We start from the raw sequence: 24,632 nt of genomic DNA on the forward strand, positions 1-24,632 counted from the left end.
TTCCTTTTCTTGGGATCCACTACCAACTTGATTTTCCCAATCGACCTGCATATTGAAGTCGCCCATGATTATTGTGATATTGCCTTTTTTACATGCCTTTTCTATCTCCTGATTTATTTTCTGCCCCAGATCCTGACTACTGCTAGGGGGCCTGTACATAACTCCCATCAGGGTCTTTTTACCTTTGCGATTCCTCAACTCTACCCACAGAGATTTTGTGCCTTCTGATCCTATATCGCTCCTTGCTATCGGGGGCTGGTTTAGCACAGTGGGCTAAGACAGCTGGCTGGTAATGCAGAACAAAACCAGCAGCATGGGTTCAATTCCTGTTCCAGCCTCCCCGAGCAGGCGCCGGAATGTGGCAACTAGGGGCTTTTCACAGTAACTTCATTGAAGCCTGCTTGTGACAATAGCGATTATTATTATTATCGATTTAACTTAATTCCTTACTAACAATGCAACCCTGCCCCCTTTGCCCATCTCCCTGTCCTTTCAATAGGACACATACCCTTGGATATTTAGATCCCAGCCCTGATCCCCTTGCAGCCACGTCTCTGTGATGCCCCCAACCTCGTACCGGCCAATTTCAATGTGCACAACAATCTAATTTCCCTTGTTCCGTATACTGCACGCATTTAGGTACAACGCCCTCAATCCTGTATTGGCCACCTCCCTTTTCACACTAGTCACCTTTTTGATCTGACTGAGGGTGATGTTGTTATCTTATTTTGGTTCTCTATTTCCCCTCAGTTATTACACCTTCTAAGCTCACATTCTGGTTCCCACGCCCCTGCCATACTAGTTTAAATCCTCCCGAGTGAATCTAGCAATCCTCCCAGCCAGGATATCCATTCCCCTCCAGTTTAGATGCAACCCTTCCTTTTTGTACAGGTCCCACCTGCTGGTAGAGTAGTGTATAGACCACCGGCTCGGGGAGGGGATATAGAGAAACAAATATGAAAAGTAATTACAGAGAGATGGAAAAATTATAGAGTAATTATAATGGGGGACTTCAACTATTCAAATATAGACTGAGATAGGAATAGTGCAAAAGGACAAGAGGGGAAAGATGTTCTGGAGGATCATTTCCTATCTTAGTGTGTTTCTGGTCCAATGAAAGGGAAGGCATTGTTGAAGCTGGTTCTGGGGAATAGGTTGGTCCAAGTGGATCAAAGATTAGCGGGTGAGCATTTTGGGACATTGTAACCTAAGGTTTTGATTGGCCATCAAAAGAACAAGGAACAACCCAGAGCAGGGATAATTAACTGGGGGAAATCGAAGTCGTTAGGATGAGAATGCATCCACGTGAAGAGGGATGGATTCAAATGTTGGCAGAAAAGTTGCTGGCTGAAGAATGTGCCACCTTCAAAGAAACGGCATTGCAGGCAATGTCAAGGTGTATTTACTCCCTTGAAGGAGAGAGGTAGGATAAATAAACCCAGAGTGCGCTGGATGACGAGAGGTGAACATGAAAAGGAGGAAGTGTGTGCGTGGCAGATCTCAGTTAGAAAATACAATGGGAAATCAGGCTGAATATAGGAGGACCAGAGGGAAATGAAATAAACTAATAAGAGAAGCAAGAGAGAACATGAAAAGAGACTGGCAGCCAATATAAAAGGTATATACATAATAAAATGGTGGCAAAATAAAGAGAAGTGTCGATTAGGAACAAAAATGAAACTTGCAAGTGGAGGCAGGAGAAATAGCAATGGTATTAGAAAGAGTACTTTAAAACTGTCTTTACAAAGTAAGAGGATGCTACTCAGGCCAAGGTGAAAGAGGGGGTAACTGGTTCAAATTGCATCATTCACAATTGAGAAGGAGTAGATGTTAGAAAGGCTATCCTTACTTAAAATTGATCAGGTATCAGGACTGGATGAAATGCAGCCAAGGGGACTGAGGGAAGTGAGAGTGGAAATTTCAGAGGCATGAGTGATAATCTGTCAGCCTTCCTTAGACATAGCGATGGTGCAAGGATAAAGCTGGCATTTACAGACCGGTCAGTTTGACTTCAGTTTTCGGGAAACTTCTGGAAAATGCAGTTTGGAACAAAATCAACAGTCACTGAGACAAGAGCCAAATAATTAAGGAAAGCCAGCATGGAGTCATTTCGGGAAAACTATGTTCAAATAATTTGCTGGAGCCTTTTGAGAGGGTCAAAGAAAAGGTTGATAAGGGCAATGCAGTTGATGTGGTATATATGATTTTCAAAAGGCATTTAATACATTTCCACACAAAGACTTGTGAGCAAAATTCTAGCTGATCAAATTAAAGAGAGACTTTAGGGGAACTGAGTTCCCCGCCTCTCACCAACAGCGTCGACAAGACTTGTGAGATTTAGATGTCCAAAGCGAGGAGTAGGTTTGCACGCTGTCATGCTTGTGTGTTGACTGGGAGTGAGTGGTGGTGGGCGTTTAAATGCAGATTCCCTTGTTAGTGCCGAGACACTGAGGCAAGTGTCAGACAAATCAGACAGCGAGAGAACCAGCAGTGTCAAAATCTTGTGGGGGCTTAAAGAGAGTCCCCTAAATAAGGACTTTTATGAGTGACAAAAACAGAGAGTAGTGGTTAATGGGTAATTTTCAAGTTGTGTAAGGTTTGTAGTGGAGTTCCCCAGGGGTCAGTGCTGGGACCCTTGCTCTTCCTGATATATATTAATAACCTAGACTGTGGTGTTCAGGACAGGTTTTCATAATTTGTAGATGATATGAAGATTGGAAACGTTGTCAATTGTGAGGATGATGGTTTTAAACTTCAACAAGATATGGACATATTGATGGATTGGACAGATAAGAGCACGCAAAATCAATGGGGTGAATCTGAGGTGATTCATTTTAGCACGGAAAATATGGCGAGACATGGCGCGATTCAAAGGAAACATTTCAAAGTCCGGTTTTGGGTGCGTTTTGCGGCAGTTTTGCAACGGCCACATTGGCGAGATTGTGGCCCATATTCAACGGCACTTCATGGAAAAAATGAGCCCCCACAAGATTTTGACACTGCTGGTTCACTCGCTGTCTGATTTGTCTGACACTTGCCTCAGTGTCTCGGCGCTAACAAGGGAATCTGCATTTAAACGCCCACCACCACTCACTCCCAGTCAACACACAAGCATGACAGCGTGCAAACCTACTCCTCGCTTTGGACATCCAAATCTCACAAGGCTTGTTGACGCTGTTGGTGAGAGACGGGGCACCCTGTTCCCCTCAGTGGTCAGAGGACCAGCAACAGGTTCAGCAATGCTGCCTGGGAGGCAGTGGCAGCAGGCACGTGACAAGGAGGACTGCTGTCCAATGTATTTTGTTTTATTTTAAAGTTTACAATTTTATTTTTCCAATTAAGGAGCAATTTAGCATGGCCAATCCACCTCCTCACACATCTTTGGGTTGTGCGGGTGAGACCCATGCAGTCATGGGAGAATGTGCAAACTCCTCAAGGACAGTGACCCAGGGCCGGGATCAAACTCGGGTCCTCAGCTCTGTCAGGCAGCAGTGCTAACCACTGTTTCATCATGCCCTGCAACGTTTGTCCAACATCGGAAGAAGACAAATAATTCCCAGTGAGCTGCAGAGATAAGTTACCATTGCTGTCCTGGCATCAGTTCTGCCTGCCTCCTCTCAAATTCCCAAAACCCCTCCCAATCCATTGGCTGACACTTTGTACCCTCCCAACGTCCGATCTTCGTGCTTGTACCTCAGAGTCCCCTGGCATCCATAAGCACAACCCCTTCATGTCCAGGTGCAGTGCCCACACATAGCACTGCTATAGACCCCCCTCACCCATCAAGCGTATGGCTCACAATGTCCTCTCTTTCTCCCCCAGAAGAAGATAGCCCACGTTAAACAGGAAAGGACCAAGATGAGGGTGGAATCCTGGAGATTTTAATCCTCACCCTTTATGAGGAATGGGCCCTGGAAGTTGTGAGATTGCCTGAGGAGAGAGCAGTCACCGACAGCCGCAGAGGTCAAGATCCACTGCACCTTCACCCAGATAACCTGTCTAAAATGAGTTGTTCATGTCACACAAAATGATCCTTCCCTCTCATGGACCACATGGCCATTCGTGGTGTATGGAAGTACCAACAAGTCATCAACTCAAATCGATCAGGTGTCCGACTGGTTGTACCACTTTTGTTGTCTGATCTGGTCTTTTTTTTCTATGTTTGTGGTGTCAAGTTTTGTATGTCCTTTTCCTTAAAAATTGGTTTGCTTTTTGGTCTTTGAGCAAATACGAACTCATTAAATTTGTTGGCATGACTTCTTTTTTATGCCATTATGCATGAATATTGTATTGTCTACACACATATTGGTTTGTTCGACCTTGACCTGTAGCTGTGTTTCACACATTGCCCTGCAGTCTATGGCTCGGTTACCATTTGTTTTTTGTTCCCATACTATATGTTCTGTCAAGTGTGATTGCAAGTTGAAACACTTTTTTGTCATTGCATTGGACTGTGCTGTTCAGATATCCTTCGATTTCAGAGTCTTACCATTGTGTACAGTCTGTTGTTCTGTGGTTGTACTTGGTGTGCTCAAGATCTGTTCCTTCTGGATTGTTTGATTCATTTTCAAACTTTTTAGTATCAGTGTCCTTTGTATCGTCTGATGTTTCGCTGCACTTTATGATCTCAGGTTCCTGTGGATGATCTGCTGCGTCGTTGAGCATTGTGACATCAGTCCCTTCTGGATAATCTGGTTTATCTTTGATCTTTTGGTGCTCCTCTTCTGGAGACAACGCTAGGAGCGTCAATGCCATAGAGGCAGCTATCGGCAATCAAACACTAAAGAGCAGGGCTTCATCACTGTGGAATTCTTGCGGCCAAAGGGTAAGTGTGTGGATCAGGGGAGGGCAGCTGAGCACAGACCCCCAGCAGAGGTGTGGGATCTGAGGTCGAGGGGCTCTTGATGTGACAAGGGTCAGTGCGCAAAGCAAGATTTGAGAGCAAATGTGGCTCGCTGGTTGGCACTCTTAGAGAAGGCAGAACAGTCATGGTGAAGATGGGGAGGACTGGGGGATTTGAGGGGGCCGGAAATCCTAACTGATTGTCAGTCTCCCTCCTTCTACAGTTCCTTCCAGAAACAAAGGTGGTGTCGATCCCAGAGAGACTGTCCTCACTGTGTTCGTGGCAGCTGAGGCAAGCAGGTGCCAAAGATGGCAGCAAGGTAATCTTTGTGATAATAATCGCTTATTGTCACAAGTAGGCTTCAACGAAGTTACTGTGAAAAGCCCCTAGTTGCCACATTCCGGCACCTGTTCGGGGAGGCCAGTACGGGAATTGAACCTGCGCTACTGGCCTCATTCTGCATTACAAGCCAGCCGTTTAGCCCACTGTGCTTAACCAGCCCATCTCAGGCCAAAGGCAGCACCACATGTTTAGGGGGCGATCTCCCTCCCTGAAGACCTGGTCACCTATCAGTCTGAGAAGGAGGCCAGAAAGGGAGACTAGCGAAGGGTCAAGGTATACAGTTGTATGAGCATGAGCTGACGGACATCAGAGAGATAGTGCGGCACCTGCCACATCCTCACGGACATGACACCATATGGAGGAGGAGGACATCCGTTCTCGTGAAGGTCACTGCAATAATAAACGTTCTTGCCACCGGTTCATTCCAGGGTTCTAATGGGAACTTATGTGGAATTTCCCAATCTTCACCTCACTACATTCAGGAGTTGCCGGATGCCCTGTATGCCCGGTTTTCTGGCCATATCATCTTCCACCTGGACCAGACCCGCCAAGATGTCAGGGCTGCAGGATTCACCTCCATCACCGGGATGCCCAAGACCCAGGGGGTAATCAGTGACACGCATGTTACTCTGCAAACATCAGGCATCAGGGAGTTTCCTATATTAGCATGAAGGGGTTCCATTCCCTGAATATTCAGATCATGTGTGACCATGCCTGAGGATCTGTGCCCAGCACCAAAGGAACATGCATCACGTCTGCATCCTGGGACACTCAGAGATCCCTGGTGTCTTCGATGACCATCCCAGAATGGAGTATTGGCTCGTGGGGGGACAAGGGATACCTGCTAATAACATGGCTGATGACGCGGGTGCAGAGGCCTAAGACCAAGGCGGAGGCCCAATATAATAAGGCCCGTGTTGGCACCTGTGCTGTCATTGAGCAATGCATCAGGCTGACCAAAATACGGTTCCAATGCCTTCACCGCTCTTTCAGCACCCTGCAGTATACCCCCCAGAGGGTTTCTTGCTTTGTGGTAGTCTGCAGTGCCCTCCACAATCTGGCACAGCAGCAGGGTGACAAACTGAAGGAGGAGCAGGAGGAGGTGGAGGGATATGTACCCTCGTCTGAGGTGGAGGATAGAAGGATGATACGGTCCAGGAGGGGCTGGAGGAGGAGCCAGCAGATGGAGGACTGGTGGCATGAAGGTGCCAGGAGAACATGGGAGGCCCTCATCATCTCCTCGGACGAGGCTTAGTCCATCAGCTCAACACCCCATCACCCAACAATTCCCCCCTCCCCCCACAATCTCCCACTTCCCCCATTTCCCTTCCTCCTCCCCCCAATCCCTTCCTCATCTCCATTTCTTCACTCTTCTTGGTCTTTTGTGGTCTTTCATGATCTAGTGCTACCATGTCGAGATGTGTCCCCAGAATGTGCATCAGAGGTAGAGGCAGCCTGCTACCTTCCATGCCCTGTGGCCTTTGAGACGTCTGGAGGGCTTGGAGCGGCAGAGTCCCGTTGACTTACCAGTATCACTGATATCGCTGTGCCACCCTGTTCTGCCCGCTGCCCTTAAGATGAGATGGCATCATGTGGAGGGGTCTCCTTGGTGGCAGGCCTCAAGTTAGCCCCCAGCGCCTTCCTCCTCCCTGTTGGTGCCCAGAGAGCCCAGGGGTCTCCAAAGGATGGAGGCAAAGTTGGAGTCTGCTCCAGAAACCTCTGAGTTAACTGGCGCTGCCAATCCTGGAGGCTCTCCATTGTCTGCACCATGGTGTCACGCCCTCAGCCATGGTCCTCAGTGACTGAGGCATGCTATGGAGTGACTTGGCAATGGCCATCTGTATCTGGGACACATTCCTCAGCGAGAGGGACATGATGTCAAGGCCCTCAGTCATGATTGTCACAGAGTGAGCCATGCCCTGAACACCACCATTCAAGACGCGGAATGCATGCTCCAGTTTTTCCACTATAGTTGCCACCCCAGGAGTGTCAGCACCATCCCCTGAACCTGCAGCCTTTGGGACTTCTCCAAATAGCTATGCTATCGTTGGAATGTCATTGACATGCCCCTCTGAATCTCACGGCTCTATCTCACCCTCCCATTTGCGTCTTCTCTGGGAGAACCTTGTCCAGAGGCTCAGATCAGCTGTGTCCTGGGATGCAGCAGACCTCCGACTTCTGTCTCCTTTGGATGTTGCTGCTTCCACCTGATGTGCAACAGCAGCTATGTGGTGGTCACGAGATTGTGCCCCAGGAGCCTGTCCACTAATTTTGCCCACCGTGATGTGTGTCTGCAATGATGGAAGATGCGGATGATAGCTGTGTCACATTGCTGGCGTTCTCTTTGGAGCTCTCCTCCAAGCTGTTCTCTTGGGTAGTGGTGAGGGGGGGAGGGTGGCACGACTCCGGATGCCCCGGCCTCATTCTATGGTGATCCTGCAATACAATGGACATGTGGCCAGTGAGAGCGAAGAATCATTTTGTGGGACATCAATAACTTACTTGAAATAGGTCACCTGGATGAAGGGACGGTGGATCATCACCACTTTGGCACAGGCAGCCTCGCAGTCTGTCACTGCTCTCTTCTCGGGCCGCCCCGCGATATCCAGCGTCTGATCTTCAAAGGGGGTGAAGACTCGGATCTCTGGCATCCCGATTCCTGTCTTCGCCTTTTCCTTTATTATGGGCAATCTTCTCCTGCTGGAACAAAGAGAGGGCATTGTGAGCCGCCACGTGCTGGGGCAGAGGGTCCAAGGCAAGTGGCATATGTGGGAACCGTACCTAGGCATGAAGGGATTGTGCCTGTGGGTGCCATGGGCTTCTAAGCAACAGGCTTGAAGATCAGATGTTGGGAGGGTGAGAGGTGTCAGCCAATGGATTCGATGGGAGGAGGGGGTCTGGTTTGGGATATTGAAGGGTGGCAGGCAGGACTGATGCCAGGAGAGAAGTGGTAATGGGGCAGCACGGTGGTGCTATGGTTAGCACTACTGCCTCATGCCGCCAAGGACCACAGTTCAATTCCAGCCCCGGATCAATGTCAGTGTGGAATTTACACATTCTCCCCGTGTCTGCGTGGGTATTACCCCCCAAACCAAAAAAAGATGTGCAGGGAGATGGATTGGCCACGCTCAATTGCCCCTTAAGTGGAAAAAAAGATTTGGTACTCTAAATTTATTTTTAAAAAAGGAGAGAAGAGATAACTTACCCCTGCAGTTCGTTGGAGGTCGTTTGCCTTCTTCACCCTCAATGGAATAGGGAGCCCTGCCTCTCATCCAGGGCGTCAAGAAGCCTAGCCAGGTCAGCATTCCAAAAGTGAGCAGCTGGTCTGTGTGCTGACATCCTTGTGTCTTGACTGGGAGTGAGTGCTAAAGGAGCGTTTAAAAGTAGCTCCCCTTTAACAGAAGCAAGCAGCTGAGGCGTGAGTTCGACGAATTAGACGGCGGGAGAGCCAAGCATGGCGAGATTCACATGGGGGCTCATTATTGTAACTAAGTGCAGGTGAATACAGGCCGTGGTCTTGGCAATGCGGCAATGCAAAACACCCTGCCAAACTTGCCAAAATGGCACTGTGAAATATTTTGGCTGATTCACGTATTCTCTGATTCAGTGATCATTTTTAGGATCGCTCTTTTTTGCCATGTCCAATTAATGATTTGGATCTTGGAATATGAATACCAAATGTAGAGGAATGGAAAACAGTAAGGATGATATTTATAGCCTTCAACAGGGCGTAAATATGTAAGCAGAATGGGTTGACAAGTGGCACTTGGAATTTAATACAGAGAAGAGTGAGGTGCTGCATTTTGGCAGAGGGTCACTAAGAGGCTTAATGGCACAATTCTAAAGAGTGTAAAGGAATAGAGGGACCTGGGAGTGCACTGTCTAATGGTCCTTGAAGGTGGCAGAATTGAGAGAGTGGTTAGCAAAGCATATGGGTTTTCTTAATATTCATTTACAGGATGTGGGCGTTGCTGGGTAGGCCAGCATTTATTGCCTATTTCTAGTTGCCTTTCAGACACGCTGATGAACTGCCTCCTTGAACTGCTGTGGTTCCTGAGGTGTGTCGGTACACCCACTGTGTGATAAGGTAGGGAATTCCAGGATTCTGACCCATCAATGGTGATGGACTGATGATATACTTTCATGTTAGGGCGGTGAGTGAGTTGTAGGTAACATCCAGATGGTGATGTCCCCATGTGTTGTGGATTGTACTTGCAGGATAAATGAATGGAAATGCTGAAGCACGTGGATTGAATGCAATAATCAACAGAGGTGTATTGGATGGTTATTAACTCTATGAAGGATAGGTCCAGACTGACTCTCAGCCCGCAAAGTAGCCGATGACATCACGGAATATCACATGACTCAACTCTTAAAAGGGACCAGTCAACAGCCTAACAATATCAACCAAACATATATAACACCCCTCCGACTTTGCTTCTAAGGTCCAACAAATAACTATGGTATTTTTACATCGTCAGTTGCATATGTGTATACAATGGCAGGCATTATTTTGTTTGCTTCAAAGAAGGAGTTAGATACTTGGGATGAAGAGGATTAAAGGATATAGGGTGGGAAGTCCGGATCAGCCTATTGAGTTCGATGATCAGGCTTGATCATAATGAATGGTGATGCAGGCTCGAAAGGCCGAGTGGTCTCCTCCTGCTCTTATTTTCTCTGTTACACAGTGGTAATGCAGTGAATAGAAAAGACGATCTGATGAGCACCTATTCCACACTGATTGTGCACTTCGGGAATTTGATTGTTTTTGATCATTGATGTATTCTTAAGTTCATCTGTAGATAGTGGTGAGCAGGTGTTGAGATCCAGCTGCAATATTCATTTGTAGTTAGGCCTACGATAGGTCGACCTTGCTGAACTTTTGTCCTTCCGCTGGGCAAGCAAAAATATTCTTGTTCAACTGTAGCGGGTATTGATCCGCTCAAAAAACTGTAGTGATGCTTGTTTTCAAATCTCTTTTGATGCGAGTAGTTCTGTCCTGCTTCATTACAGGCACAATAGAGGTTTCCCAGTCACTGGTAGGGATGGAGTCTAAGATTCCTGCATCCACAGGTTTCATTAGTTCAGATTCTACCTTTGGGCATGGTGTTGTGTACTGCTCTAATGCCTGAGCCTCTCAGGCTGCGTATTTTGCTTGACGTTTAATGACACTTGTACTCCTTTCATGGACCACAGTGTATCCTCAAATACGATGTTGTATTTTTCTAAGATGGTCTGTAAATCCGTCTTTTAATCAACTACGCTGTTCAGAGCACTGCAGTTTAATTTTTCTCTTCAAGCCAAGGGCGGTCAAAGAGAGCTGGAAAATTTCTCTGGACAACTTGGAGTGGTAACTCCACAGTTTACCCTCTTCACTTTACTGTGACCATGATCCTATTAGGAGCAGTATTTTCTCCATGTAGGTCCTCAGGATGAAATCTGATGGCTTTAATAGTAGGTGATTCGATTTTTATTCATAGATGGTCTTGGGAATTAAGGAAACGACAGCCCTCATGTATCAACCTCCAGTTTTATAGGTTGTCCATTCAGTTTTGGAGCTACCAAGAACTGATGTGATTCACCTTGAACTGAAAGTACAGCTAACTTCAATTCCTCATCAGAATGATGTGCCGTGTCTTCATTGTTGTTATTCGTCTTTTCTTCCACATTGTGAATTTTCTTCGTTGAATTAATTTTGTCCCTTCCTTTAAATATGCTCTGTGTTTTCTTTGAGTATTCTTCTCTGGAGAAACTAATTTACTGCAGCCAGCTCTTGCTGGGAGGTCAGTTTTTCTGCAAAATGCAAATGAAGAGGAAGGTGAGTGGGGTTTCTTTCCGAGTACAATTGGTAACTTATTGCGAACAGTTCCTAATGCATTTACTGCTGTTAGTGAATGGCTGATGACGTACTACCAACCATTGTATTCCAACTCTCTCAGGTATCTGGCATAAAGGAATGATTGCTCCCTCCACAACATCTGCTGCCAAAACATCCGTGGATCTGTCTTAAGAAATAACACCTAATGGAAAAACAGGTCCACGGCATGCCCACGGCATGCCCACAGCATACCCATTTTTCAGCAGCAGCCATGAATATTGGCTAATCTTTCCGCTCTCTTGTCCAAGAGAATTCAGTGCGCTGACCGATGCCGGCAGATCTCCGCAAAGTGATCCCACTTGGGACCTGACCAGTAAATCAGTGAGCAGTGCAAGTACCAAGAAAACCGCTGGGAAAACTGGTTCCCTTTTCACAACTAAGGGAACATGAAGAAAGATAATTTTCATTAAAAACTACATCACCATTAAGATGCAATTGACATCTATGATCTGTGGAGAAATCATTCCATTACTGATACTCCAGACTTTAATAGAGTACACACCTTTCCATCACATCTAATAGCTTGTTATTTTGACAGTTAAATAATAAATAGGGCGAAACAAAACTGAGAGGTTTAGAATATAACAACATAAATCCTCCAAAGCAGTGAGGCTAATTAGACTGTACAAGTGTTTTCCTGTGGGCTTTATCCATTAAAATAATATATTCATCCTCTTGTTTTATTGTCTGAAAAATATCTGAGTTAAAAACAATGCACTGGCTTTCACTGACAAAGGAAAATGAAAGAGCTAACTTGAGGAAAACAGTCTACCCGAAGAAAACATGGTGGATTTTATAAGAACATAAGAACTAGGAGCAGGAGTAGGCCATTTGACCATTTGAGCTTTCTCCGCCATTCAATGAGATCATGGCTGATCATTTGTGGGCTCAGCTCTACTTTCCAGCCCGAACATCATAATACTTTACTCCTTTATTCTTCAAAAAATATTGTACCCTTTCTAATTATTATTTTTTTTTAAATTTAGAGTTTTTTTTTCCAGTTAAGGGGCAATTTAGTGTGGCCAATCCACCTAGCCTGCATATCTTTGGGTTGTGGGGGCAAAACCTACGCAAACATGGGGTGAATTTGCAAACTCCACACAGACAGTGACCCAGAGCCAGGATCGAACCTGGGACCTCGGTGCCGTGAGGCAACAGGGCTAACCCACTGTGCCACCATGCTGCCCACCCCCCACCCTTTCTAATTAAACAAAAATGATAAATTAATTAATACAAATGAAAGGGGGTGACCCCCTGATGGGGCACTGTAACAAGGACAATATCTTAGAGGAAACCTAACTAACTAAACCAAAATATAATTCCTGGGGGCGATGAGGCACCCACAGCCCCCCCCCCCCCCCCCCCCCCCCCAACGACGCCAACCAGTTATGGAATTGGAGATTTTATATCTGCACAAAACTCATCCAGTAATATACCAAACAAATTAGAAACAAGGAGAGAAAGACCTGCTGCTAATATGTGTTAGTGTTTTTAAATTTTGTTGGTTGTTTCACAAAGATCATCATATATTTTGGAAACAAGGAACTCAGTGTTATGAATGTCCCAACTTCACAGCCAATGAATTGCTATGGAAGCATCATCAGCAGTGTTATGTCGAATTAGGAACTATCTGGTAATTTTCCCTATGTGGCTGAAGCATGAAAGTTTCTCATCAGCGAAGAAGTTTGTACGTTTTAGTTTAGTTAATTTGAAAGCGGTTGGAGATAGGTAGTGAGAGAAAAGGCACTGATCTGAAGAGCAGCTAGTTAAGGAAACAAGAGAAATAAAGAGAAGTTTCCAAGCAGTCTGTGCTGAAGAGTAAGAGAACAGAACACATTCAATAAAGACAGAGTAATAATCTTTATTGTCACAAGTAGACTTACTTTAACACTGGAATGAAGTTACCGTGAAAAGCCCCGAGTTGCCACTTTCACGCGTCTTTTTGGGAACACAGAGGGAGAATTCAGAATGTCCAAATTACCTAACAGCATGTCTTTCTGGACTTCTGGGAGGAAACCGGAGCACCCGGAGGAAACTCACGCAGACACGGGGAGAACATATAGACCCCACACAGACAGTGACCCAAGCGGGGATTCGATCTAGGGACCCTGGAGCTGTGAAGCAACAGTGCTACCCACAGTGCACTGTGCTAACGTGCTGCCCACACGAACAAGCTGAGAAGAAAGCTGAGATGCCAGAAAGACATCTGAAGTGATTTTTAGGGTTGTGAAATTTTACTACAGACTGGGAACATTAGTTGGAATAACTATGGAAATTGGTAGCTGGATCTCAGAGTTTGTGTAAAAGCAGTTAAGTAAAGGAAACCTAAAGGGTGTTGGTGTAAAATCCTGGACTGGATTCACAGTTAAAAGTATAGTGGAAGCCTGGGTTAAAAGAGTCATTTGTAAAACCTGGACCGGATTTCAGAATGTAAACGGCTAAGAGAAAGAAGCTATAGCTATAAGTGAAGGTTTGAAAGCATTGTTTTGGGAGTGGAGTTTATAAACCTGTTATATTACCATTCTTGGTCATATGTTGTATTCTTGGTCCTATCTTCCTGAACGATCTGATTGGTGTTGACAAAGAATTTACAAATCGAAAGATTGAAACAAAACTAATTTATTATAATAATATTAATTAACTGAAGTCCGCAAACTCTACTGAACTATAGATAATAATTAAGTAGTATTGAACAGTACTCAATAATATCTCTAGTCACTAACTACACTATGATCTAACATCGTGATAACTCTATCTACTCTAATCTTCTTCTTATGCTTTCATCATGCTTTCTCCTTATGCTACACCCAGAATTCCCTCAGTGTCTGACTTAAATACAGGGAAGTGATGGCGCCCACTAGTGTTTGATTTACACAGAGATGTAATGATTAACCCTTTACTAACCTGACTATATACATATCATTACAAAACCCTCATGTGACAATCACTTGGGGATTCTGAGAAAATATCCACAAACATTCACTTGGGGCTCAGTGTGGAATGTGTGTATTTGACCAGAATAATCTCATGTGTTTAAAAGGGACTTTTTGTATTCATGAGACCCTTGTAGCTTAAGAAGTACTTTGGTAATCCATGTTAATCTTTAAATCCGTATGTACCTGTTAAGTTAAAGGGAGTAGGGGGAGTAAAGGAGTATTGTACAATAATCCAACTTTTCATGTTTAATACATTTATTTATTTGTCAAAACAAATTAGTGGTCCTTTGATTCACTTCCTCTGCACTTTATTAAAAAAAATAAAAGTTACGGTCTTTGAGCCAGGTTTCCATTCTAGGATCTTCCCGTCCAGTTACAACATCAACTGTAATTGTAAAATAAAGTGGGGGCTTCTGTGGGATTTCAAAATGTGGAGAAACGGCTATTGGATGATGTCGCCCTTGCCGCCACCCTCAATCAGGCAGGCAGACCCGTGGCGTTCTTTTCCCGCACACTTCATGCCTCTGAAATTCGGCACTCATCCGTCAGAAAGGAGGCCCAAGCTATCGTTGGAGCTGTGCGGCATTGGAGGCATTACCTGGCTGGCAAGAGATTCACTCTCCTCACTGACCAACGGTCGGTAGCCTTCATGTCCAATAACACAAAGCGGGGCAAGATCAAAAACGATGAAATCTTGCGGTGGAGAATCGAGCTCTCCACCTATAATTATGAGATTTTGTATCACCCCAGCAAGCTCAACGAGCCCCCAGACATCCTCTCCCGAGGTACATGTGCCAGCACACAAGTAGACCAACTCCGGGCCCTGCCGACAGCCTTTGTCACCCGGGGGTCACTCAACTGTACCATCTCGTCAAGGCTCACAACCTACTGTACTCGGTTGAGGAAGTACGGACAGTCACCAGGGACTGCCAGATCTGTGCGGAGTGCAAGCCGCACTCCAACTGGCCGGACCATGCGTGCCTGGTGAAGGCCTCCCGCCCCTTTGAGCGGCTCAGCGTTGATTTCAAAGGGCCCCTCCCCTCCACCGACCGCAACACGTCTTTCCTCAGTGTGGTCGATGAGTACTCCAGATTCCCCTTAGCCATCCCATGCTCCAATATGACGTTTGCCACCGTCATCAAAGCCCTCAACACAATCTTTGCGCTGTTCGGTTTCCCCACCTACATCCGCAGTGACAGGGGTTCCTCATTCATGAGTGATGAGCTGTGTCAATTCCTGCTCAGAAGGGGTATCGCCTCCAGCAGAACAACAAGCTACAACCCCCGGGGAAATGGTCAGGTAGAGAGGGAGAACAGGATGGTTTGGAGGGCCATCCAGCTGGCCCGATGGTCCAGGAACTTCCCATCTTCCCGTTGGCAGGAGGACCTCCCTGATGCACTACACTACATCCGGTCGCTACTGTGCACTGCTATAAATAGCACACCCCATGAACGTCTTTTTACTTTCCCCAGGAAGTCCACATCTGGGGTGTCGTTCCTGACTTGGCTCGCAGCTCCAAGACCGGTCCTTCTCCGTAGGCATGTCCGACTCTACAAGGCGGACCCGTTGGTGGACAGGGTACACTTGCTCCACGCCAACCCACAATATGCCTATGTGGAGTTCCCCGACGGCCGCCAAGATACTGTCTCCCTCAGGGACCTGGCACTGTCAGGTTTCAACCAAATACACTTCCCCGCCCAGGCGCCATCCTTCACTCTCCCGGCGCTCCCAACATTAACCCCACCAGGCCCATCCCTCCTTCCCCTGCCCACGCAAGAGGATGAAGATGATTTCGGCACACTCCCGGAATCACCCGACAGAAGGCCAGCACCAGCATCGCCAGCACCGACATCGGTGACACTGGCACCGCCAGCACCGACATGGCCGCCTCCGTTACGTCACTCCCAGAGGATCGTCAGAGCACCGGACCGTCAAAATGGACATCTTTTTCCTCCCCCACTTCTTTTCTAAGACACTGTACATAATTCTCAACACTGTATATAGTTCCACACCACCCCTGCCGGACTCATTTTTAACAGGGGGTGAATGTGGTGAACCACTGTACACCTGTATTAGGGGATGTAAGGTAGGACCTGTATTACAGGTTCGCCGGTAGCCCCTGCCGGCTGGCTCCGCCCATTAAGAGGAGTATAAATATGCGTGTCCTCCATTGATCTGCCATTTCACCAGCTGCAGCAGGAGGTCACGCATTTGACTGCAACAAAGCCACAGTTGTACCCAACCTTAGTCTTTGTGCAATTGATCGTGCATCAGAAGCATTTTTTTTATTTCTTTTAAAAAGGCAGCTGAACAGATGAAATTACCAAAATAAATTTTCCAAAGTAGACTGGTAGGAAGAACTAATGAGGTGAATTCATTATTGCCAGAAGAGGTATCTGTAGATTATGATGCAGTATAGAAAGCAATCCATAGTGTTTATGAGTTATTTCCTGAGGTGCACCGGCAGAAATTTCAAAATGCAAGAAAACAGCCTGCACAATCTCATATTGAATTTGAGATAGTAAAGCGAAACAATCTTGACCATTAGATGCAGGCGCTAAGGATAGTGAGAACATATGAAGCCCTGAGAGGGGTGGTCCTTTTGGAAAGATTTAACCATTCACTTCCTTTGGTTATTGGGACACATACCGAGGAAGTAAAGGTTAAAACTGCGCGACAGGCAGAGGAGTTAGTTGATGATTATGAACCGGTCTATAGAACCAAACCTTTTTTCCCATCGTCTTTCTGAATATGAAAAAGGATAGAAGGTGGATAGGAGAAAAGAAAGCAAATACTCAAGAAAGCAATGGAACAATTGGGACCGACCAGGAAATTTCACTTCAGATGAAAAAGGAAAGTGATGGGGGTGGAGATGACATTCGGAGGCTCAATATTTTGATTGTAACAGTGGAACATATTAGAGTGGAACTAAGTGAAAGAAGCAGTTGTAGTAATGAAAAAGGAAGCATCTGAAAAGGAAATGGCTGTTAAAGTTGTAGCAGTGTTCAAAGTGATACATGCTCCTTCAAAATCAATGAGAAAGGAGGATAAATCTCAGAGAATTATTGAGTTTTGGTGAAGGAAGCCAGGCTATTGGAGGCTTTGACTGTTTTGTTTCAAGGGAGAAGGTTTACCTTAGTTGTCCAACAAAGTAAGCAAACAAATTAAAGTTTGAAGAGGTACTGGACCAGATTAATCATTGATGGTGGCTGATGATGCAAGTATTCAAGTACCTTACCCTGATGGCTGCATGGGGATTCCCGCCCCCTCTCATCAAACATGCCAGGTGAAACCCAGAAGAGTGAAAAACAATGTCAGAATCCCGACTCACGGTAACATTAGGGGATTGTACTCCCTACACAAACCCAAGCCCATCTCACCTTGCTTGTAAAATGTCACCCAAAGAAACTGGATTGCCTCAGAAAAACACCAGAAAGAATAATAGAAGATTCCACGCCTGGGGGGAAAAGTACTTGCGTTTTTTAAAAGTGCTTTTTGTGACTTTAGGATGTCTCAAACTCCTGAGTCATTAAAGTACTTTTGAAATGTAGTGACACATGGCAATGAATTTGATCATGGCTAGGTTTAATTAATAACGAGGGAAAAGTCCGATAAAGCAGTTTTTATTATCTTGATTGAGGTATAAATGTTAGCAGGATTCCACAGGAAGTCTTCAGCTCTTTGAAAAAGGCTATGGGATCTTTCACATCCAGAAAAAGCCTTATTTTAATGTCTTATCTATAGATGGCACATTCGACAATGCAGCACAGCAAAGGCACTAGCCACTTCTCTCAAGACCTTAAGAGGAAGTTCATCTGGGCCAGGGGACTTGTCAGCCCACAGGTACAGCAATTTGCCCAGTAACACTTCCCTGGTGATTGTAACTTTCCCAATTTCCTCTCTGAGTAAAACGAAGAGTGGGAGGGGTTTACGTCATCAATTTGACAATGCGGGGCCTGAGAGAGCTGGCAAGGTGGCTCCACAAAGATTGGGGTACCATCTTTAAGCGACCCCCGATCAGAACTGAGGACTCCATCCCCAACCCACTCACCCACCCTGCCCCTCCCCACTGCCCGTCACTACCGAGATATCGTTGACGTTTTTTCGCAGCCCCACATAATCATCGGGGACTCTCCCCCACAGTGCAAGTATCACTGGAGTTCCCACCTCACTGCCTGTAAGACCATAAGACCATAAGACATAGGAACAGATTAGGCCACTCAGCCCATCGAGTCTGCTCCGCCGTTCAATCATGTCAGATATTTTCTCATCCTCATTCTCCTGCTTTCTCCCCATAACTGCACTGCCTGCAAGTTCCCCCAGAATGGTCTTGGCGCTTCCTGCTCCTCCACGTATTTAGGGAACTCCTCACCCCCACCCCACCGCCACCGCCTGTGGCTCCACAGAGGGCCCGTCCCTGGTGCTGTCCCCAGCACTGCCAGGTTGGCATTGTCACGTTGGTACTGTGCCAACCTGGCAATGTCCAACTGTGTCAAAGAGCAGTTCCAGGCATGTCCCTCTCCCACGGGGGCTGTACTTAACTTTGTGGCCCGGGGGATTCCCTTGATTGATTCACGCCTTCCAATGGCTGATATAAACCTCGTCGATATGATGTCACGTCAGTGAGAAATAAGTATTCAGTGAGGGATTTTATCTGGAAGGGGGAGGCTGGGTAATTAGATTGAAATATATTCAAAAACATTAAAATGAAGTTCTCGCCTTTTGCGGACAGGAACCTCATGACATCACTGATGAGGAGTGTGGAAAATTGTGAAATGCAATCTCTCCGTATCGAACAGTGTTTCCCGATTCTCCCCGGATCTTCCGCTCATGTCAGTGATCCCGCAGATCGCTAATGTGGGCTCAAAACCGCCCCATAGTATCTGTTTTTATATTTCTAGCTAGCCTTCTCTAATTTTACCCTCCTCATTGATCTTTTAGTCATTATTTGCTTTTTTTTTCAATATTCTATCTTCTGACCTACGACCCACCTTTACATAATTATTGCGTTTTATTTAAATTTGCGACCACCTTTGACTTTTTTCGTGAACCTTGATGGTGGGTCCTCCCCCTGGAAATTTTTAAGCTCACTGGCGACCTGCTAGTACTGCAATTAGACCTTCACCCATAGATTGCCGATAAAGCCCTGGATAGAGGTAAGTGGGTGTGATGAGGATTCTATGGAGGGGGTCATTGGCAAGGGTAGTTCTGATGGGAAACCCCTTTCCCATTGCTTCATCTATTCATCACCTACAGAATGCCAGAGAACGAAGGATCTCCCACCCAAAGTAGGTTGCAGGCAAAGACAACACATGCCTATTTAGGGCCTCAGTTGTTCTCCGGTGCGGAAGGCCACATTCCATCCTTCCTGCCAGGATCTTGGATTGGGGGTGGGGGAGAATTACGAAGGTGGCAGGTGCTTCACCCCACACTCTCCTGCCTGATAAAATGGCCCCTTCGCCTCTAACCCCGCCATTGGCGCTGCATTAGATTCTACCACAATATGGTGGAAGGTTGCAGCCAGAAGGAGGCAAGCTCACCCTTACTCCCTGTGCTCTCTGAAGAATCATGGGAGTAATACTCTGGAGGAAACATGGTACAGGGTTTCTTCACATAATTTTTCCTTCTTATTTCAATCTTACGTGAGACACTCTGCATGAAAAACTACAGCCACTCTATCTGAGGCCTTTAACTGAGGTAATAGGGCCTTAATAGTTGTGATGATCTCAGGGAAAAATAGAAAAATAAATTAAAGTTGGCAAAAATAAATATTTTAATTTATATTAAAATAAAATAAATTGGCAAAGATATTTCACCCCCGATTTTTGGCGGGCGGGAATAGCAGGGGAGGCAATGGATTGATGGAGAGTAACAAACGGCAGCAGAATTCCCCCACTCAATTGCCCCTCCCCCCACCAGTGCCACAACAGGGTCCCCACCATGTTATGATGGGAATCCCATTATAATATATTAACAAATGCTTAGCAGGACTCCCCGCTATACCATCCCTCCATGTAGGGCCCCTGCCAGCATGACGTCATGTCAACAGAGTTTATTACAAGTTTGCCGGGGGGGGAGTGAAGGTCACCTAGCTTTGCCTGGGTACTGCCAGGGGGCACTGCCAGTGGAGATAATGTGGCCAAAAAATAGTCGCAATCATGGAGATGGGGAGCATGTTAAAATTTAACAAAGGGTGGTCTTCACTGGATCTCAAATGAGATGTGCAGGCAATGCAGCAGGAGAGGGAGAAGAGTATTGGTGGAACAGTCAGTTGGAAGGGAGCGATTGTCATTGCGTCCTTTCCAGAATTAACAGAGACATTGAGTTTCCAGGAGGGCTCCTCATACATTGGCTTGGCTGGTCTCTTGGCCAGCAGAAGATATCAGCCTTGCTATTTTTCACCATTAAAGACAAGAGAGCCTTGAACTCTCAAGCCTTGAACTATGACCTCCTGCAGCAATTTTCTCTGAGTTGCCGAGGCTATGACACAGGAGAGGGCCAATGCGACACTGGGAAAATGGCAATGTTGGTAGAAAAGTGCTGTTTATTGATGAATTATCCAACTCCATTGTCTCCCTACTAATGCCTGGCAGGGTACTGACATTGCTCTCAACACACTGCTGGGAAAAGCAGCCAGAGTTGGGAACACATCACTAAATGGGCTCAAAGTCCGCCCTGTCCCTAAACCTGCCTCCAATGGCCTAATACCCCCCCGACACAAAAGTTTGCACAACGTTATTCTTTAATTCAACAAGAAACTGTTATTCAAACATGGATTGTGTTGGTATAGTGTACAACATCGCCTTAGTTTGCTGACAGTCATGCTGCTTGTCAGGTGGTTTCTGCCAGGGCTGGGGGGAGTATCGGGGGTGGCCAGGAATTGATCTGAGAGGTCAGGGTGTGCAGGCTCAGGACACCATTGCCGCAGCTTGCAAGGCAGCCATGTAGCTGTGCACACCGCTGACTGCCCACTGTGAACTTCGAGCCACGGATCGTATGAGTGTCCCCTCAGCCTACCTCCCTAGGTTCCCTCTGGCTCCAGCTGACCCATCAGCCATATGGGCGCACTCCTCACTATTGCCATCTTGTTGTCTGGGATGAGTGTGTGTGGGGAGTGAAGTGTGTATTTGCAGCTGCAGCTTGTCAGTCTCCAGAGTGTCCATCGCGAATCTGGGTAATCCGGCACCGTTTCTCATTGGAATCAATTGTCTTCCATGTGGTGCCGGTGCTCGTCCCTCAACACTCGCTGAATTGGTCCAGGTGCTGCGCCACCTTTGCTGTCATCGAAGTCCACGAATCCTGCCCCAGCGTCAACTCTTAGTCTCAGGGACGGAGAATCCTGCCACAGATGTTTACCTCCCCATTTATTTTAAATGCATTATGTTAATCACAGGACGGGATTGTCCAGTCTCATTCATGGCAGGACGCATTGCAGGCGAGAACAGAAAATTTGGCATTCCAGCCAAAAGTCCATTCACTTTTGGCTGCACTGGATAATTCCAGCTGCGAACCAGGATGGAACATTTCAGCAAGAGAATCACAGAATTGTTGCAGCATCGAAGGAGGCTGTTCAGTCCATCGTGTCTGAACCGGCTCTCCAAATGTGCATCATGACTTAGAGCAATTCCCCTGCACAGTGTTTATATTTGAATATTTATCTCATGCCCCATTGAATGCCTCGATTGGCCCAGCCTCCACCACACTTCTAGGCAGTTCATTCCAGACCAAACCACTCGCCCTGTGACAAAGGGTTTTCTCACATCGCCCTTGCTTCTTTTGCAAGTCTCTTTAAATCTGTGCCCTCTTGTCCTCGATCCTTCTGTAAGTGGAAACAGTTTCTCCCTGTCTACTTTGTCCAAACCCCCTCATGATTTTGAACATGTCTATCAAATCGCCTCCTAGCCTTGTTCTCGCCAAGGTGAACAATCCGAACATCTCTAACCTATCCACATAACTGAAGTTTCTCATCCCTGGAACCATTCCTGTCAACTTCTTCTGCACTCTCTCCACTGCATTCTCATCCTTCCTACTGTGTGACACCCAGAACTGTACACAATACTCCAGCTGAGGTCTAACTAGTGTCTTGTATAAGTTCAGCATACCCTCCTTGCTCTTGTACTCTATGCCCCTGTTAATAAGGCCCAGGACACTATATTCTTTATTAACTGCTCTCTCCACCTGCCCTGCCATCTTCAATAACATATGCGCATATACACCCAGGTCCCTCTGCTCCTGCACCCCTTTTAGAATATTATCCTTTATTTTATGTTGTCTCTCCATGTTCTTCCGGCCAAAATGCATCACCTCACACTTCTCTGCATTGAACTTCATCTGACACCTAACTGCCCACTCCACCAACTTGTCTATGTCTTTTTGATGTTCTACACTCCCCTCCTCACAGTTTACAATACTTCCAAGAATGAGCTGCAAATGTTTTGAGTGCGTATCCATTAATATCATCAACAGTGGTTGCTAACCTCATATTTCTTGGGCTGGATGGTCCATTGGCGAGATTCTCCATGGCGCTGGCAGCGCATTCACGCCCGGGGATTTCCCGATGGCGTGGGGCTGGCCACAATGGGAGACCCCACACTGGCCTGCTGGCGGGGTAGAGAATCCCGCTGCCAGCGCGGGGACACCGCACCACGACGTTGAGAGTTCCGCCCCTTAAGTTTTTGGGGATTCATTCAGTCTTTTAATATCTATTAAAATGAATGGACAGAATCAAATGTGTGAGGGAAAGAGTATGGCCAAAATCCACAAAAGGTGCTCCTGATAATTGAAGGTTAGAACTAGGCATACTATGTTGGTCAGGTTTGGAAGAATACACTGATAGGGTTTAGAATAGCATGCTGATAGGGTTTCGGTGAAGAAGGGTGGGAGAAGGCTCATGTAGTAACCAGCATGGGACATACGGTGTGGAGATGATTATTTTTTCCATGCTCCTTGAGCAGTACAAGCTCCCTGTAATGTGTGGGGTAGCTTACCCATACTTTATAAAAGCTCGGCCAGCCTGGATCCAACCGACAAGAGAGAGTACATGGTGAGACCCCCAACAGTTCTCATGCATATAATTGTTGTAAAATAAATGTTGTTTGCTTCTACTTACTTTGGATCCCGAACCTTATTGAAGCTCACTATAGAAACAAACTATTTTCCAATACACCTGATAGGTAAAAGATAGCTATTTAGCGTAAATATTAAGTCCCAGTCTTTAAATACCCATTTTACATTCACTCATAACCTCAGGCCATCTCACAACATACATACACAAAACAGCATGAAACAGCATAATTCACTTTTACTGAGCTCCATTCTTCTAGCAAATACATTTGCAAGACAGTGTGACATCAAAACACAAGCCGTACCAGATATCAATCCAAGGACAGGACAGGCACCATAGCAACATTAAGGCGCTTTTATTCACAGTACGGATAACAGCTAAGTCAGCAGAAGATCAGTTTAAGCTGGTTGCAATAACAGCACAGAATCAGATTCCATAACGTGCACAAGTATTCAAACATGAAACATTTAAAACTAATGTTGCACATTGAAGATTGACAGCTAACCGTCAAATCAAACTCATTTGATTCTAACCCAAACCAATTAGGATGACTTGGAGGTGTCGATAGATGGCTAAAGATTGATATGATTTCGTATAACCGTAAGGATCCGTACGGCCATCTTTGTTCCGGAATCATCCTATACTATGATCTAAACTAGTCGCTGTCTCTATTTTTCATACTTTCACTTTTCCACTCTAACTCTTGAAGTAAATGCAAGCTGTTTTGCCGTAAGTAAGAAACCATTTCTGTATTATTTTAAAAGTTAAATTGTGTACAAGTAGTTGCTTCTCTTTAAGTCCTTTTTGCCAGCCAGACTTAATAGAGAATAAGATTTAAGTGACTCTCAATTGTAATCAAATAGAGGCAATAAACGATTCTTAGTTGCACCCGTGAAGTTTTAACTCAAATTTCTACTGAGTTGTAGTGTCGCAAGTGCCACTAGATCTGCATGGTAGATCTCTACACTCACGTAAAACATTAATAACTGCACCTGCCAGTTGGGGCGTGTTGGAAGGAAGAAATACTCAGAGTCTTTTCTCAACCGCATAGAGTTTAAATGTTGCGTTTATTCGGAATTGCTGTATGCACACAGAAGAGACAAATTCTGCTGCTACCCTTCGCTCACAAAAGTCAGCTCTGATCATATTCAGTGTTACATGCATATATATTTAAAGTTCTTTCAGAGTTACAAGCAGGCATTGACATCATCGATTTATTCAGAACAGTACAAGGTAGTCAGTATGCATATTTTCTGGGCCCCTTAATGGGAAAACAATCTACTAATACAATGCTTCTTTACAATCTCCCAGATTCTGTTCAATATATTCCCCTTAACCTGAACTCCTTGACGCGGTGTTAATGTGTTTTCATTCCCTGCTCTGGGCTGGACAGTGAAACTCCTACAGACAGGCTGGAGCCCTGGTTTTTGTGATGTGGGTCCCCATTCTTATCCTAATGCCCTGTGAGAAGTTTGAATTATCTCGATTGCCAGTGACTGTTTCTTTAAAGTTCAACATTTTAACTCCTTGCCTACTGCTTTTCCCCTTGTTAGGTGCTGCTACAAGCTT

Source organism: Scyliorhinus canicula, chromosome 6 (assembly GCF_902713615.1).
Source record: "Scyliorhinus canicula chromosome 6, sScyCan1.1, whole genome shotgun sequence".
Classification (NCBI taxonomy): domain Eukaryota; kingdom Metazoa; phylum Chordata; class Chondrichthyes; order Carcharhiniformes; family Scyliorhinidae; genus Scyliorhinus; species Scyliorhinus canicula.